This window comes from Saccopteryx bilineata, chromosome 12 (genome assembly GCF_036850765.1).
Source record: "Saccopteryx bilineata isolate mSacBil1 chromosome 12, mSacBil1_pri_phased_curated, whole genome shotgun sequence".
In the NCBI taxonomy this organism is placed as follows: Eukaryota; Metazoa; Chordata; class Mammalia; order Chiroptera; family Emballonuridae; genus Saccopteryx; species Saccopteryx bilineata.
The window spans coordinates 46,330,854-46,347,703 of NC_089501.1; the positions used below are offsets into that span (position 1 = coordinate 46,330,854).

The following is a 16,850-nucleotide window of genomic DNA, read 5'->3' on the forward strand; positions in this document are numbered from 1 at the left end:
TTTGACTGTCTCTCCCCGTTTCCAGCTTCAGAAAAGTCCAAAAAACAAAACAAAACAAAAAACAACAACAACAAGAAAAAAGATGTGACCGAGGAAGTATACATTGCTTAATGTTCTGATAGAATTGAGCTGACTAGCTCTTATGCTTGGTACATTCAGATTATAAAAGTTGTAGTGCATCAATTTTGTGAGATAAACTGAATGTTATTTTTTATAATCCCATAAACCATAAAAGTCATTGTCAATTATGTTATCATATTTTTTAATTAAGTAATACTTCTCACGATTTTAAGTGTCTTATTTCAAATGATTGTAGAAATACATAAGCGTTACTTTCCGTTAAGAAAATTTATCATACCTCTATTGTTTTGTTTGTTTGTTTGTTTATATGTTGCTTAACACAATGCCATTTGAAAAAGCAAATAAACTTGATCATGCTTCATTAGAAGAAAACCATGACATGTTGCAAAATGCATTAACTGAAAAAGGCAGGTGAGTTCATTTTTATGGAGTACTATTTTAGAAAAGTACTTTTGGAATATAAATATTTTATTTTTCCATGAAGTTCCTTCTACAGCATAGCACTACAGGATTCCATGTGTCATGGCCTCATCCAGCCTGATCTACTGCAGCTTGTGTGGCTGTACATAACTTCCATGTAGAGAGGTTGTAACAAGCCAGGATGGACTAATCATTCACATGCATTCTGTTGCACAACTGTCAACATAATAAATTGCACCTATTCTAGTAAAACTTTAGCAAGTAGGATTCCAGGATAGAGGAAATTCTAGGGTGAGAGTTTTATGTTCATATAAAGAAAAGACGTCTATTAATAAAAGCTATCCATTCACAGAAGTGTCTGTGGAGCAGCAGTCAAGTATAGACAGAGTGCTCTCTACTGAAGACAATGTATAAAAGCTTCCCCTTTAGGACAGAGAAGTTGGTGGATAGGCCTTAGGGTCCTCTCTCTGTTAAGAGAATGTGATTTCATATATTTTGGATCAGAAATAGCAAAGGGCATAATAAAATTTTGCTCAAATCAGGCCCTGGCTGGTTGGCTCAGTGGTAGAGCATCGGCCTGGCATGCGGGGGACCCGGGTTCGATTCCCAGCCAGGGCACATGGGAGAAGCGCCCATTTGCTTCTCCACACCCCCTTCCTCTCTATCTCTCTCTTCCCCTCCCGCAGCCAAGGCTCCATTGGAGCAAGGATGGCCCGAGCGCTGGGGATGGCTCCTTGGCCTCTGCCCCAGGCGCTAGAGTGGCTCTGGTTGAGGCAGAGCGACGCCCCGGAGGGGCAGAACATCGCCCCCTGGTGGGCAGAGTGTCGCCCCTGGTGGGCGTGCCGGGTGGATCCCGGTCGGGCGCATGCGGGAGTCTGTCTGACTGTCTCTCCCCATTTCCAGCTTCAGAAAAGTACAAAAAAAAATTTTTCTTTTGCTCAAATCAGGATAGTATTTCTTATAAATGTTTTGATTATGAGTAGTAGAATATGTACCATAGATAAATAAAAAGAAAGTAATTTAAATATAACATATTTTCTTGCCAATGTCTCAGAGAAGAATTAGTTTTATAAATTCTATGAGAGCATTATTTAACGTTGTAATATATTTCTAAAACTTTTTTTTAATTTTGCAATGCACCTTTAAGAATATATATTAACATAAGTGACAAGATAATATCTTTTGTTATGTTTTCAGGACTCTCCTTTTATATTTAAGTTTGCACAAAAAGCTTTCATGACAAGCTGATGAATTTCTCTTCTATTCATTAGGTCATATTAATATTTTAGAAAACCACTTCTAAAATAAGGGCTATCTTTATTTCAGGTTTTAGGGATGTCACACACATTGATGAAGGTTTCTACAGTAACTACATTAGTCTTTTGAATCAACCTGATGTTGAGTTGCTTGTTGGAAAACGATCTAGGTAAAGAGATTTTAGTATTTTTATCAAACACATTACCATTACTTAATTTGAAAATTATATTTTACTGTTAATGATTTATTTATATCGTTGCAAATTGATAACCTTTATATATATATTGATAACCTGTATGTATATATATATATATATATATATAGAGAGAGAGAGAGAGAGAGAGAAAGAGAGAAAGAGAAAGAGAGAGAGACAGCCAGACAGGCAGGGAGAAAAAGAGAGATGAGAGGCATCAATTTGCAGTTGCATCACTTGAGTTGTTCATTGATTGCTTCTCATATGTGATTTGACTGGGGGGGCTCCAGCTGAGTCAGTGACCTCTTGCTCAAGCCAGAGACCTTGGGCTTCAAGCCAGTGACTTTGGGTTCAAGCTAGCAACCATGGGATCATTTTGATGATCCTATGCGCAAGCCAGAGACCCCACGCTTAAGCTGGTGAGCCTGCACTCAAGCCAGAGACCTTGGGGTTTCAAACCTGGGTCTTCAGAGTCCAAGATCAAGATTCTATCCACTGCACCACCACTGGTCAGGCACTAATTAATAGCTCTTGATAATGTTCAATTTAGTTAAATATACCAGGCCTATGGGTTAGGAAATAGATTTTCTAGTAATAAATGCCCACTGCATTCTGACACGCTTGTATATTTTAGCAGGGATCATTTGTAAATCTGCAATTAAATGAATAAGACCCAGTAAACACTAAATAAGACATAGTATAAACTGAGGTAAATCTTAAGGTTAACCATAGCACTTGTTTTTGAATTTTCCTGCTCTAACCAAGCATTGGAAGATTCTTTCTTTAAATGGCCAATAGGTGACAATTTAGGTGGCACTCTTTAGATGGCATAGCTTCTGAAAGAGAATTGATTTATAAAGAACTTTTCTTCCCAGTGACAGAACACAGCTTCAAATACTCCCCCATACAACAAAGCATTTGCTTGGTCAGTACAGAATGTGTCTTAAAGTCCTCTTCGAAACAGTCAAAATATGTTGGATTATCCTCCCTCCCTTCTTCTTTCTTACCTTATGTATATTTTTATTTTAGTGTTTTTGTGACAGAACATTAGTTGGATGTTGAAATTCCATTTTATCTGGCAGTACCAAGTAATACTGAACTGTGGCGCATATATATATATATATATATATATATATATATATATATATGACTTTGCTTTGCTTTTCTCACATTTTTTAGCCATCATGTTTCTGAATACCAGAAACCAAGTCAACACCATTCAGATGCAACTTACACTGACCAATATTTCCGCCTTTTACAAACTGAGGCTTGGAGGAAATACTTGAAGTCAATTGTTGAGAAAAAGAGGTAAAGAAACAAAACTTGCTAAAATGAGAAAATATAAATGACTTTCAAAATAGAAGCTATGTGTTTAACCTTGTCTATCTCTCTATCTCATTGGGCTCTACCCAAAATGCATTGCCAAGAAATTAGTGCCTCTACAGGTATGGCTCTAGACCAGGGGTCTCAAACTCAACTCAGCATGTGGGCAGCAGAGCAAGATCACAGCCGTTTGGCGGGCTGCACTAGGTCTACAAAAGGCAACTGTTACGCAACACTTTTCTCACTGCAGTTGAAAACAAAAAAAAATCAGTACAACAAGCACAATCGTACATGCAGTTTACTCAGTGTCACAAAACGAACAGAAACTGTAGTTCGCATCACAACTGCTGTTAACTAAGCTAATATCTAGCTAGGATGCTAGAGAAATGAAAAATACAAGTAGGCCCCTAGGCTTACTTAATTTTATCGAAAATATTTTGAACTTCATGGATTAGTCTGCGGGCCGCACAAAATTGTTCGGCGGGCCGCATGCGGCCCACGGGCCGCGAGTTTGAGACCCCTGCTCTAGACATTCTTATTTCTTAAGACCTTCCTGGTTGATTCTAATGGGTCTCAAGGTTAAAAATGAAGACTGGAGGGGTATCTAGTTTAAACCTGGAAGTAAGCTTTATCCAAAGAGCTGATTTTTAAAACAAGAGCAGTCAAGGAGCAATCTGTTATCTCATAGAATTCCCCTTATTTGCATTTCAACTACCATAATTTACAAAATTAAGCCATGAGTTTTTTGTCTCCTCAGATTATGTAAAACCTGTGTTTCCCTGGGGTGTGTAGATACTAGAGCACTATAAATAGAAATTCAGTTATTTTTGTTTAGACGGTATTACAGACAATTCTGGTTAGGTGAGATCAGGCAAAATGACCCTCATTGCCCATGTTGGGCAGATAAAATGTATTATGCTCACTTTGTTAAAGATGGTGCTGCCCATGTGAGGCCGTCGCCCAGGTGATATTAATGTGTGTTGGAGATCGTTGTAACCTGGGGCTTGGTTTTGGGATTAGCCTTTCCCACCCTTTTTGATGTGGGGTGGTACAATCCAATCATGCCTCAGAGAAGTGACTTTGTATTAGAGACTTCCCTATTTTGTATATTGGATTAGAGGTTGTGAAGCTACAATATAAAATGGGGGAAGAATGAGAGTTTGCACTCTTGGTTCCTGAGAGCAGAGGGAGCAGAGCAGAGAGCAGCGGAAAGAGGCCATGCGGCCAGGAGAAGCAGCCAAGATGGCGGAGTGTTGAGTGAGAGGCCAGTTTGTGCAGTTTATGCAGGGAGAAGGAAGGAGATGGGGAACAGAGGTGAATAAGTCTGGTGAGCTAGAAACCTTTGATTCTAGGAAACTCGGATAAGTCAGTAGCTTTGTGAGCACTGAATGTGAGTGGGTTTTGGAGCCCAGTGTGTATTTTTTACTTGCCTGCCGGGTGCAAGCTAGAATTAAAGATGATAGCCCATCAGTTCTTGGCTCCATTGTTTCTTTACCGACTGTCCGAATCCAATGCGAACCTGCATGGGCCAGGCTGCTTTGGTAGTGGCAGCTGTGGTGGCCCTGGCCCTGGCTACTGGCTTTACAGCCCACTAGATTATAATTTTATAAGGATAATTTAAGCTGCTTTAGGGTTAAAAAACAATTCATAGACAATAACTAACATCAAAGATAATTATTTATCCCCCAGAGAACTCTATAGAGCACAGATAATAACATAAGTAACACACTATCATTTCCTTAGATGCTTCTCAACTAAGAACGTTATAACATGCATAATTTCCTTTTCCTTGTTGTAAAACCAGTAGGCACAGCCACCATCGCAGCTGCCTGGCCCATGCAGGTTCGCAATAGATTTGGACAGATGGTAATGAAACAATGGAGCCAAAAACTGGTGAACCATCACCTTTAATCCTAGCTTGCACCTGGCAGGCAAGAAATACACACAGTGGGAAAACACTTCCCTCTTATTCAGGGCTCCCAAAGTCACTGACTTATTCGAGTTTCCTAGAATCAAAGATTTCTACCTCACCAGCCTTATTCACCTCTGTTTTCCATCTCCTTCTCTCTGCACAAACTCTACACAAACTGGCTTCTCCTTCAGCATTCCACCATCCTGGCTACTTCTCTCCTCCACGTGGCCTTTCTCTGCTCTCCTCTCTAATGCTAATCTCAGGAACTGAGAGAGCAAGCTCCCAGTCTGCCTCCATTTTATAGTGTAGAAATCAAAACTTTTAATCCAATATACAAATAAGGAAGTCTCTGATATAAAGTCACTTATCTGAGGCATAATGGAATTCCTCATAAGAGTGCACCACCCACATCATTGCAACAGTCAAGGGTGTGGGAAAAGCTTAGTCTTAAAACTAAGCCTCAGGCTATAACAACCCGGCCTGCTTACAGCCTGTCCCCCATACACAATGCGAACTATAAGCAAGCAAACATATATATCAATTTACAAACTTATTTGACCAACACTTGTCTACAGTAAGAAGACATCAGGAAGATGGTAAAAAGAAAAGTCATTTGGAGTAAAACTGATAACACATTTTCTGTAGTGGGTATATATATATGCATTCTTATCATATTTCTTTAGTAATAATCACCTAGTTATTTAAATACATAAAAGTTACTTTGTAGGAAATACCATAGACTTCTCATAATGAGACCACATGTAAGAATCACACACCAATCTGCAGTGAACTGCAACCCAGTCAACAGTTTGACTTCATTATCCTTGCAGGATTCTGACTGCATAAAAGAAAATTCACAATGAGTAAAGGCTTCTGTACCCCTTGGTGTGCTCAGATGTAGTCCTAGCCCCTGTGGAGATATATAATGGAAGAGACTGATTCACTCTAATGAGAAAAAACGGGCTTTCTTTTTGAGAATCAAGATAGGCTGCTCTTATTAATTTAAGGTTTTGTCCCACGATTGACTGCTTCCATCTCAAATAAGTCAGGTACCGGGGAATGCCATCAAATTACAGCATAGCTTGTTACTGTGAAAATGCCAATGCATTCTGGGTCTAATTTGTTCCTTGGAACCTATCAAGCATCATGCAATAATAGTCAAATTTGGCATCTTTTACCTATAATGTGAGTGTAGATACTATAACTGCAAAATAGTTTTTGACTAAAGGAAACACAAACAGGTTTTATACCTTTGTTAAGTGATAAATTGATTATCACAATTGCTTTTTTTTGTATACAAGGCCTATTTCTTTCCTGAGAATTTAATGTTTACATTAGCTCATAAAATATGTTTATAAACTTGGCAAGTGAATTTTTTTAAGTAGCAGAAGGGGAGACAGTGAGACAGGCTCCCACATGTACCCTGACCAGGATCCACCCAGCAACTTTCGCCTGGGGCAGATGCTCGAATCACCTGAACTATCCTCAGTGTCCAAGGCCAATGCCCAAACTAATCAAGCCCCTGGCTGCAGAAGGGGAAAAGGAAGAAAAGGGAGAGAGGGAGGGGAGAGAAGCAGGTGGTCGCTTCTCTTGTGTGCCCTGATTAGGGATTGATCCCAGGACGTCCACATACCGGGCCAACACTCTATCCATTGACCTAACCGGCCAGGGTCGGCAAGTGAAATTTCATGTTATCATTATATCAGAGCTTTGCCATATTTTTCTCTAATTGATATGATGTAAATATTTTTGCTTTGAGGTCTGTGTGGTTTTCATTACAATTACTCAGTTATAGTCCTGGAGCAGGAAAGCAGCCACAGATCACAGGTAAAATGAATAGGAGTAGTGGTGTTACAATAAAACTTTATTGATAGAGTATGAAGCTAGCCTAGGCTACAACCTTGAGTAGGTCAAGGAGATTAAACTAGACCCAAGCTCAGTATAAGTGTAATTCACCGTCTCACTTCAGTTCCCGGTTTCCTTGAGTCCTCAAGAGTGAGTAGGCCGTCCACTCACTAGAGGACACCTGCACAGTCGGTTGCTTGTGTCCCCTGACTCCCTTCACTTCTAGGGGACATACATGGTCAGGGGTGCTGCACATGCCCATTCATGTAAAAAAGGATGTTTCAGAGAAACAAGTTCTTTGTTCCAAAAAGAAAGGTAATCTCATGTAGCTTCTTAAAAAAAATGTTCACAAGCAGGTCTCTCCATTAAACTACATGGTACAACAGAAACTAAAAGATAAAGAAGGATTAATCATTCTGTGTTTTGTCAATTGTAAGATAATTTATGAGATATCATCTTCCATTCTTTTCTTGTTTGAATGTGTTGTTTTGGACAAATTGCTATTCACAAAAAATCTTGTGGGTCAACCATTTGTGAAAATGTCAAGTGGGTAATTATAAATGACTGAGCAGAGAGCCCCTTCCCATCCCCGCTCCCGTTCTGACAATCGGCCCTCTGGGAGATGCTCTCTTGGTTCCCACAGCGTGATCTCCTGTCACAGGCTGCTGACCAGCGGCAAGGAGGAATAGATGTTTATCAAGGAGTAGAAAAGTGAAAAAGAAAAAAGTGAAGGACATTAAGATGATGTAATTAAAAATATTTTTATGCTTATATACCAAATTCTTTTTTTTTCAGGAATCTGGAAGAAAAATTATGTGAAGTAATTCTATTTTGATTTCTACAGTTTATGTTAAAATAAAAATAAATTAAAATCAAATACAGTGGTGTGTTGTGTGTGATGTGATACATTTTATCCTAATATAATAACCAGGATTGCCTGACCAGTGGTGATGCAGTGGATAGAGCATTGGCCTCAGATGCTGAGGCCCCAGTTCGAAACCCCAATGTCACTGGCTAAAGTCTGAGATTGTTGGCTTCAGTGTGGGCTCTCTAGCTTGAGTGCAGGGTCACTGAGTTGAGCGCAAAATCATCAGCATCATCGCAAGGTCATTGGCTTCAGCAAGGGGTTTCTGGCTCAGTTTGAGACCCCCAGTCAAGGCTTGTATGAGAAGCAATCAATAAACAACTAAAGTGAAGCAAAAAACAAACAAACATACAAAATCCAGGATGCTTACAATGAAAAAAAATACTTGTGAATTCTTAAATTTGACTTTAACTCATGAAAATCCTGGTATTTCATATGCTGTGTACCCTTCCATCAAAACTATTTTTAATGGTAAATAATACAAGGCTCATTCCAATTATACTAGGCTTTTTGGAAGTGTAGTTAACAGCAAAATTGATGTCTTTATTTATAGAGCTTCCTTAACTGCTCAGATAATAGAGCAGACAATAAATGTGTTTAACTTTGAAGGTTACAGTGATAGAATGCTGTGTTAAATAAATCTCAAAATGTCTGAGAGAATATCAATAAAGATGAAAAGTTATTGTTTAAAAAAATTTAAATATTAATGCATTTTCACGTTTATAGATAACATTTCAATGGAATTAAAAAGCTCTCAATTTGGATCTCTCATTACCAAAGACTTTTCTACTCTAGTGTTTCAGTGAAGGAAACTTGCCTTTCCTTCTGACATGAGACCTCCCTTTTCTGCTTGTGTTAATTATGTTTAGAATGTAAACTTAGGTGATCATTTGTTTTTCAATGATAAATATTTTTTTCTACAATTATTTAAATAATGTTTTGGTCATAAGTGGCTCCATTAGTGAAGATACTTTTGGTGACACAACTAATTATTTTTTCCAACATCATTGTCAGAAATCAAATATAGACAATAAAGACATTTGATAATCATTGCAAACACTTCCTCATGTTTTGATTCTTTTAAATGATGCAGTAGCAGATTGTTTCACCTCTACAGTTCTTGGAACTAAATATTTTCTGACATGTTTGAGGCAAAATGGTGTTTGATTTTGTGTGAGTTCCAAAATAACAGTGACTTAAACGAGAGAGAATATTTTTGTCACATAAGCCAGAAGTAAAATGTCAGGGGTTCCTATGAAGTGCTCAGAAACCAAAACCTCTTCCATCTACTCCGTCACCTGCTAGGCTAGGGCATGGCCCTTCTCATGATCCAAAATTGCAGCTCGAGTTCCAGCCATCACACCTCATTCTAGGCATCACAATGGGAAAAGCGACATGAAACAAACAACACAAAACCAAAAACGAAACAACAACAACAAAAGGAAGCAAAGCATTCATTCCATTTTTCTTTTAACTGATTTCACATGCTAATATCCCCTTGACTAGAACACAGTTTTATGGTCATAGTTATTTGTAAAAGAGGCTGGGGAATGTTTTGTTTTGCTATGTTTAGTAGTGTTTTTGTTTTTCTCATGTGCCCTGCTAAAACTAGTGTTCTATTAATATACAAGAAAAGAATACATTAATGGGATGATATAAGGAAATATATATATATATATATATATATATATATATATTTTTTGTATTTTCCTGAAGTTGGAAATGGGGAGGCAGAAAGACTCCCGCATGTGCCCGACTGGGATCCACCTGGCATGCCCACCAGAGGGTGATGCTCTGCCCATCTGGGGTGCCACTCTGTTGCAACCAGGGCCATTCTAGTGCCTGAGGCAGAGGCCATAGAGCCATCCTCAGCACCGGGGCCAACTTTGCTCCAATGCAGCCTTGGCTGCGGGAGGGGACGAGAGAGACAGAGAGGAAGGAGAGGGGGAGGAGTGGAGAAGCAGATGGGCGCCTCTCCTGTGTGCCCTGGCTGGGAATCGAACCCAGGACTCCTGCACGCCAGGCCGACGCTCTACCACTGAGCCAACTGGCCAGGGCCTGTAAATATATTTTTAATATCAGACTATGTGTCATAAATTCTTACCAAAAAAGACACAAAGAAATGGAGACAGTGGGAAGCCGAAAGACCAAACCCATTAATGAAGAATCAATATTATCAGAAGGCAAAGCTTGTTCACTTTCAATTGCTACAATCAGAACACATGGCTGTGTAAGGAGAGACTAGTTTAGAAATACCAGTAATTTCTTGTAGTCACTTAGTAATCACTGGTAATAACTATTTCTACTAACCTAGAAGTACAAGTTGAAATGAATTGAACTAATTTTCTCTACTGTTCATATCTGATTCCACAAATTACTAAAGATTTTTAAGTGACTCATCCACGCAAAGCACTAACAGAAAACTTCTACATCAGTAATGGGCAATCTTTTGAGCTTGGTGTGTCAAAATTCGCCAAAAAAACGAGCATAATTCTGGTGGTGTGTCACTTTGAGAAAAACGGCCTAACCGGAAGTCCCAGAACTAGACACTCTGTGCCAGAGTTCTGTTGTTTTGGCCTACAGACCTCCGGCACAATGTCTACACTACAGCAAATGTTTTATCCTCGCTACTGCACCTGGCCATGCAGGAGCCGAGGATGAAACATCCTTTCTCAGCATGTGGCCCCATAGTTCTCTGATATGCGGCCACATGCGGCCATGTGTCATGGAAAATGGCTACACGGGTCAGTGCTGACACACGTGTCATAGGTTCGCCATCACAGTTCTACATGTTTTTTACACGTAGGAGCTCCTATGATCAAATGGGGCATAATTGTACTGCAACTTGAATGTGAATGTAAAGAATGTCAACTTTATTTTTTTTAATGAAATCTTTCTAATTATTTTCTTATTATTTCAAGAACTATTTATGGAATGACTCTCATGTGTAATGAAGAAGTCAGGGAGTTGAGTGTGTGGGCAGAGAACACATCAACGTCTAGCAAAGGCACAGTCCTTGTGAATCTAGACGAGAAAGCCAGAGTGGCCGCAGCAGCGTACACTGGATGGGGACCGAGTCCGGGAGGATTTCAGAGAGGTCCCACGGACTCAACCTTGTGGGGACTCACAGGTTCCCAGAAGGACTTGAGGACTGAGATAAGGAGCTGATGTAGAGTTTTGGACAATGGTATCATACCGGGGTCCCCAAACTACGGCCCGCGGGCCGCATGCGGCCCCCTGAGGCCATTTATCCGGCCCCCACCGCACTTCCGGAAGGGGCACCTCTTTCATTGGTGGTCAGTGAGAGGAGCATAGTTCCCATTGAAATACTGGTCAGTTTGTTGATTTAAATTTACTTGTTCTTTATTTAAAATATTGTATTTGTTCCTGTTCTGTTTTTTTTACTTTAAAATAAGATATGTGCAGTGTGCATAGGGATTTGTTCATAGTTTTCTTTATAGTCCGGCCCTCCAACGGTCTGAGGGACAGTGAACTGGCCCCCTGTGTAAAAAGTTTGGGGACCCCTGGTGTCATAGTATGTGGACTGCATTTTGACCGGCTCTTTCTGGATGCTACATTGGGAATAGGGGGAAGGGTGTAAAGGGAGGAAGCAGAAGGACAAATGGGGAGTTTCCTGTTGTAAATTAGGTGAAGGACGATGGTGGCTACCAGGGCACAGACAGCGCACCTGGTGAGAGATGGAGTCTGTATATATCTTGAAGGTAGAGTCAGGTTTTTTTGCTGATAGATTAAAGATAGGAAAGAGAAAATTCCAGAATGATTCCTAGGTAAATCACCTGAGTAACCTGAAGGAGGGCATTGCTACTGTCTGAGATTAAAAATACAGGAGGAGGAAGGTTCCAGCGCAAGATGAGCTTCGATTTGGACATGTTAACGCAGATGTTGAATAGAGTTGAAGATATACATAAGGAGTTCTGAGGAGATGTCGGGCTGGAGGTAAACAGTAGGCGGACTTCAATACATAAGAGACTTGAAGGCATAGGTCATGAGATCACCAACGGACGGAATGTAGCCCCCAAAGCATCTCAACACCTGGTTCCTAGGTGTGTTCATATACTGGGCTGCCCTAACAACGTACCACAGACTCAGGGATTTAAACAACAGACATGTATTGTCTCACAGTGTTGGAGGTATGAGTCTGAGATTAGGGTGTTTGTAGGGTTGGTTCCTTCTGAGGACTCTGAGGGACTATCTGGTCCGTGCCTCTCCCTGACTGAGATAGCATGATGGCACCTTGGGCTTATAAATCAACACCTCATTTTCTGTCTTGATCTTGACGTAGTGTTGTTCCTGTTTATATGTGTGCGTTTCTGTGTGTATATGTGTGTGTGTGTCCAAACTACCTTATTTTAGTAGGACTTTAGTCATATTAGATGAGCTCCAAGATAATAAATTTATTTTAACTTGGTTAACTGGAATGTTGGGTTTTAAAAAAATAGGTGAAAAATAAGAAAGTGTGTAGTTCTGGAAAGCGTGTAGTTCTATGAAGACTAGAGGAAGTTTTTTTTAAGAAGATGGCATCATTAGTAGATTTAATCTCCTGCTATCTAAAATAATATTCACTTACTGATTTCTTAAACTAATAGTAGTAGGCCCTGGCCGGTTGGCTCAGTGGTAGAGCATCGACCTGGCGTGCAGGAGTCCTGTGTTCGATTCCTGGCCAGGGCACACAGGAGAAGCACCCATCTGCTTCTCCACCCCTCCTCCTCTCCTTCCTCTCTGTCTCTCTCTTCCCCTCCCACAGCCAAGGCTCCATTGGAGCAAAGTTGGCTCGGGCGCTGAGGATGGCTCCATGGCCTCTGCCTCAGGTGCTAGGATGGCTCTGGTTGCAACAGAGCAACACCCCAGATGGGCAGAGCATCGCCCCCTGGTGGGCATGCCAGGTGGATCTCGGTCAGGCACATGCAGGAGTCTGTCTGACTGCCTCCCCGTTTCCAACTTTGGAAAAAAAAGAAAAAAAAACCAAAAAAACCCACAAAAATTAATAGTAGTAATAATTCTACTATGTGCCCAGGACTGTCCTAGGTTCTAATGATATAACAAAGAACAAAAAAGACACAAATTAGCCCTGGCCAGTTAGCTCAGCGGTAGAGCATCGGCCTGGCGTGCGGGGGACCCGGGTTCGATTCCCGGCCAGGGCACATAGGAGAAGCGTCCATTTGCTTCTCCACCCCCCCCTTCTTCTCTGTCTCTCTCTTCCCCTCCCACAAACCAAGGCTCCATTGGAGCAAAGATGGCCCGGGCGCTGGGGATGGCTCCTTGGCCTCTGCCCCAGGCGCTAGAGTGGCTCTGGTCGCGGCAGAGCAACGCCCCAGAAGGGCAGAGCGTCGCCCTTGGTGGGGGTGGATCCCGGTCGGGCGCATGCGGGAGTCTGTCTGACTGTCTCTCCCGGTTTCCAGCTTCAGAAAAATACAAAAAAAAAAAAAAAAAAAAAAAAAAAAGACACAAATTCCTGCCCTCATGGAGCTTACAGTATATTACAGAAACTATTGACAGACAAAATAATTAAGGAAAATATATATGGTGTCATAAAGTGATAAGTGCTAAGAAGAAAAATTAATAAAGGAAAAGAAGATATTAAATGTTCAAATAAAAGGTTGAAATTTTAGATGAGATTTCTAGAAAGAACCTCATCTAAAGGTGAGCTTGAGAAAAGCCAGGGAAGAGATGACGTGACTGCGAAAAGATTACTTGAGACAGAGGAATTCCAGATGCAGAAGCCCTTCGATTGGAGTTTACTTCATATTTTGATGAACCGAGAGAAGGCCAATTTGACTAAAATGGAGAGAATAATTGAGAAAGCCTTAGCTATCTCTTGCCATGTTGCTTGCCGAAATTTCCCCAGAATTGCACAAATACAGCATGTGATTTCTTGCCATGTTCCTTGCCGAAATTTCCCCAAAATTGCACAAATATAGGGCTGATTTGTCGATGTTTCATATAGGCCTTATTTTGTAAACATGGTCTTTGCCCCTCTCCTCCCTTCTGTACCCCAACTGTCTCTTTGGAAATTGAACCCTGTCTGAAATTGGGCGGAATTTGCCAAGGGTCCGAACAACTACCTTTTTTGCGACTGCTGGTCCCATTCTGAGCAGGCAAAGCTATTTTCTTCCATCATGATGAAATATCCCCTCCCTCCAATCTGCCCTCTCTTTGTTCCCTGAATGTTCTTGAAATTGCAACCTAATGTTTCTCTGTAAGTTATACAGAACAGAAATTTCTGGGTGGTTTAGTTTTTGTTATGAAAACACATGCCATTTAACAAATCAGCTTATTGCGCCTAGAACAATACAAACAGTTTTTTATATCAATAATTTCTAAAATGACAATCCTTAAAGAAGCTGTCTTTTAATATAAAAATGACTTGGTTTAACATATTATATAACATTGATCTCAGAGCTTTGCTCATTGAGTCAAATTCTTCATATCCAATGCGCAATTGCAATGCAGTATCTCTTTGCAATTCAATTTTTTAAGGCATATATAGTATCAAAGTTATTAGCTAAAAAAACTAGTTTTGGTTTACATTGCAAAAAAACTGTATTTTCCATTTAATAATATCATATGCTACTTAATACTAAACTAACACACCACACACAGTCACTGGGTTTCAGATACAGACTCCACTCTACAAGCAATCTCAAAGATGGAAACTAGCACCGGTGAATAGTATCTCTGAATAACTGAGAACCCTTGGAGATGAACATTTTAGTAGGTTTACATCTTAGAAAAATACATGCCCACGATTTATTTGCCTATGTTTGTTTGGGGCTCCAAACTCTCTGGTTAATGGATAGCAGCCGCAATTGTCTGAAAGGGGAGAGAGGGGAAACACACATCAGAGCATCCGCCTGGTCACGGTCCTCCGCCCACAGCTGCCTCTCCTCGACCATGGGAGAAACCAGTCACTCGGTCCTTCTCTTTTGCCTCATGTAATTGCGAGTCTCCTGCAAGAGGGAGTTCCTTTCATGCTTTACCTTCTCTCATTTTTCTCCACACAATTGTGCTTTTTCTCTTTCTCGTCCTCGGAAACTCGCCCCGGTTTCGTAACTCTGCTTTTTGCTCTTTGGCTCCTCTGTTCTCTGTAGAGCTGTGGCTTCAGCATTCGGGCCTCTTGCTCTGCCTCCTGTCTTACCCACCTTAGTCTCACTTGTTCCAATGGCAGCAAATTTATGCAACTTTCTCAATATTTCTTTTTGTTTCTTAGATTTTCTTCCCATGAGGCCATAGACAGTCAAGTGGTTTTTTAAGTTATATGTCCTAATTTACATTTTATTTCTCTTTCTGGTTAAAAAAACATAGATTCTTAGAGCTAGAAATTGCCATTGAGTGTACAATTGTTAGTTACTATGAGGGAAAGAACTATGCCATTATTCTTAGTTTTTACTCCAAAGACATTTTCTCCTTACCTGGATATCTATACAGATAAACTTAAGCCATAGCCTTGTAAACTTGAGTACAAATTAATGAGAGGTATCATGTAGCATACTGTAAAGCCAGTGGCCAGGGCCACCATCACAGCAGCCTGGCCCATGCAGGTTCACATTGGATTCGGACTGTTGGTAAAGAAACAGTAGAGCCAAGAACTGGTGGGCCATCATCTTTAATCCTAGCTTGCACCCGGCGGGCAAGTAAACACACACTGGGCTCCAAACCCAGTCACATTCAGTGTTCACAAAGCTACTGACTTGTCCGAGTTTCCTAGAATCAAAGGTTTCTAACTCACCAGACTTATTCACCTCTGTTCCCCATCTCCTTCCTTCTCCCTGCACAAACTCTGCACAAACTGGCTTCTCACTCAGCACTCCACCATCTTGGCTGCTTCTCCTGGCCTCCTCCATGTGGCCTCTCTCTGCTCTCCTCTCTGCTTTTTCCTCTCTAATGCTAATCTCAGGTACTAAGAGAGCAAGTTCCCATCTGCCCCCATTTTATAGTGTAGAAATCAAAACCTTTAATCTAATATACAAAATAAGGAAGTCTCTAATACAAAGTCACTTATCTGGGGCATGATGGGATTGTACCACCTCACATCAAAAAGAGTGGGAAAGGCTTAGTCCTAAAACCAAGCCCCACGCTACAAGCATCCTGCTTGCCCACAGCCCACCCCCAACACACATTAATATCACCTGGGTGACAGGCTTCCATGTGGGCAGCGCCATCTTTAACAAAGTGAGCATAATATATTTTATCTGCCCAACACATACATTTGTCAAAAAGAGAACATTTCAAAACAGTGCAAGTCCAAAATTGTGTGTAGATAGTGAAGATAATACTAATGAAATAAAACAGAAAATTGCCATTTTGAGATTAAACAGAACATTGAGGTGTGTTAGCTTGAAAAAATATACCTGCAAAGTAAAAGCAAAACGGTGACTGACAGGTGATAGCAAAATTCAGGTTCCATGTAGTGGCTATTTTAGCAATCTTATTTTAAATCATTATGATAAAACCAATCATTTTATTTAAAAAAATATAAGCGAGTATTTCATTTTACAAATTAAATGTTATTTACCAAATTGTGGGAAATAACTAGGAAGGATTTTATAATTGAAAATATGTTTGGAAATAAAATAACAAAATACCTAATTTATATTGAAATACTCTTTTATTGATATGTTAATTCAGTGAATTGTTGGTGAAGAGGTAAATTCCAGTTTATTTCCAAAGTTAAAAAAAGTTGTGGGAGTTTGCCTGACCTGTGGTGGCACAGTGGATAAAGCATCGACCTGGGAACACTGAGGTTGCCGGTTCAAAACCCTGGGCTTGCCTGGTCAAGGCACATATGGGAGTTGATGCTTCCTGCTCCTCCCCCCTTTCTCTCTCTCTCCTCTCTAAAATGAATAAATAATAAATAAATAAATAAATTTAAAAAAAAGTTGTGGGAGGTAGTAATGCATATGTCTTGATCATTCAAAATGTCTTTGAACCAACAA

The 16,850-nt window shown here is 40.3% G+C and overlaps 1 protein-coding gene across 2 annotated transcripts in view; it reads right to left on the reverse strand.

Moving 5' to 3' along the window:
* FBXO5 (F-box protein 5) overlaps positions 1–16,850 on the reverse strand; it is a 295,980-nt gene that overhangs the window by 212,657 nt on the left and 66,473 nt on the right. The window contains exon 6 of one of the 2 annotated variants that reach the window (XR_010727680.1): positions 11,138–11,178. The exons of the other annotated variant lie outside the window; for it this stretch is intronic. The gene's annotated coding sequence lies outside the window, so the exon portion shown is untranslated. Of the gene's footprint in view, positions 1–11,137; positions 11,179–16,850 lie in introns of those variants that run through there. 2 annotated transcript variants of the gene reach the window in all.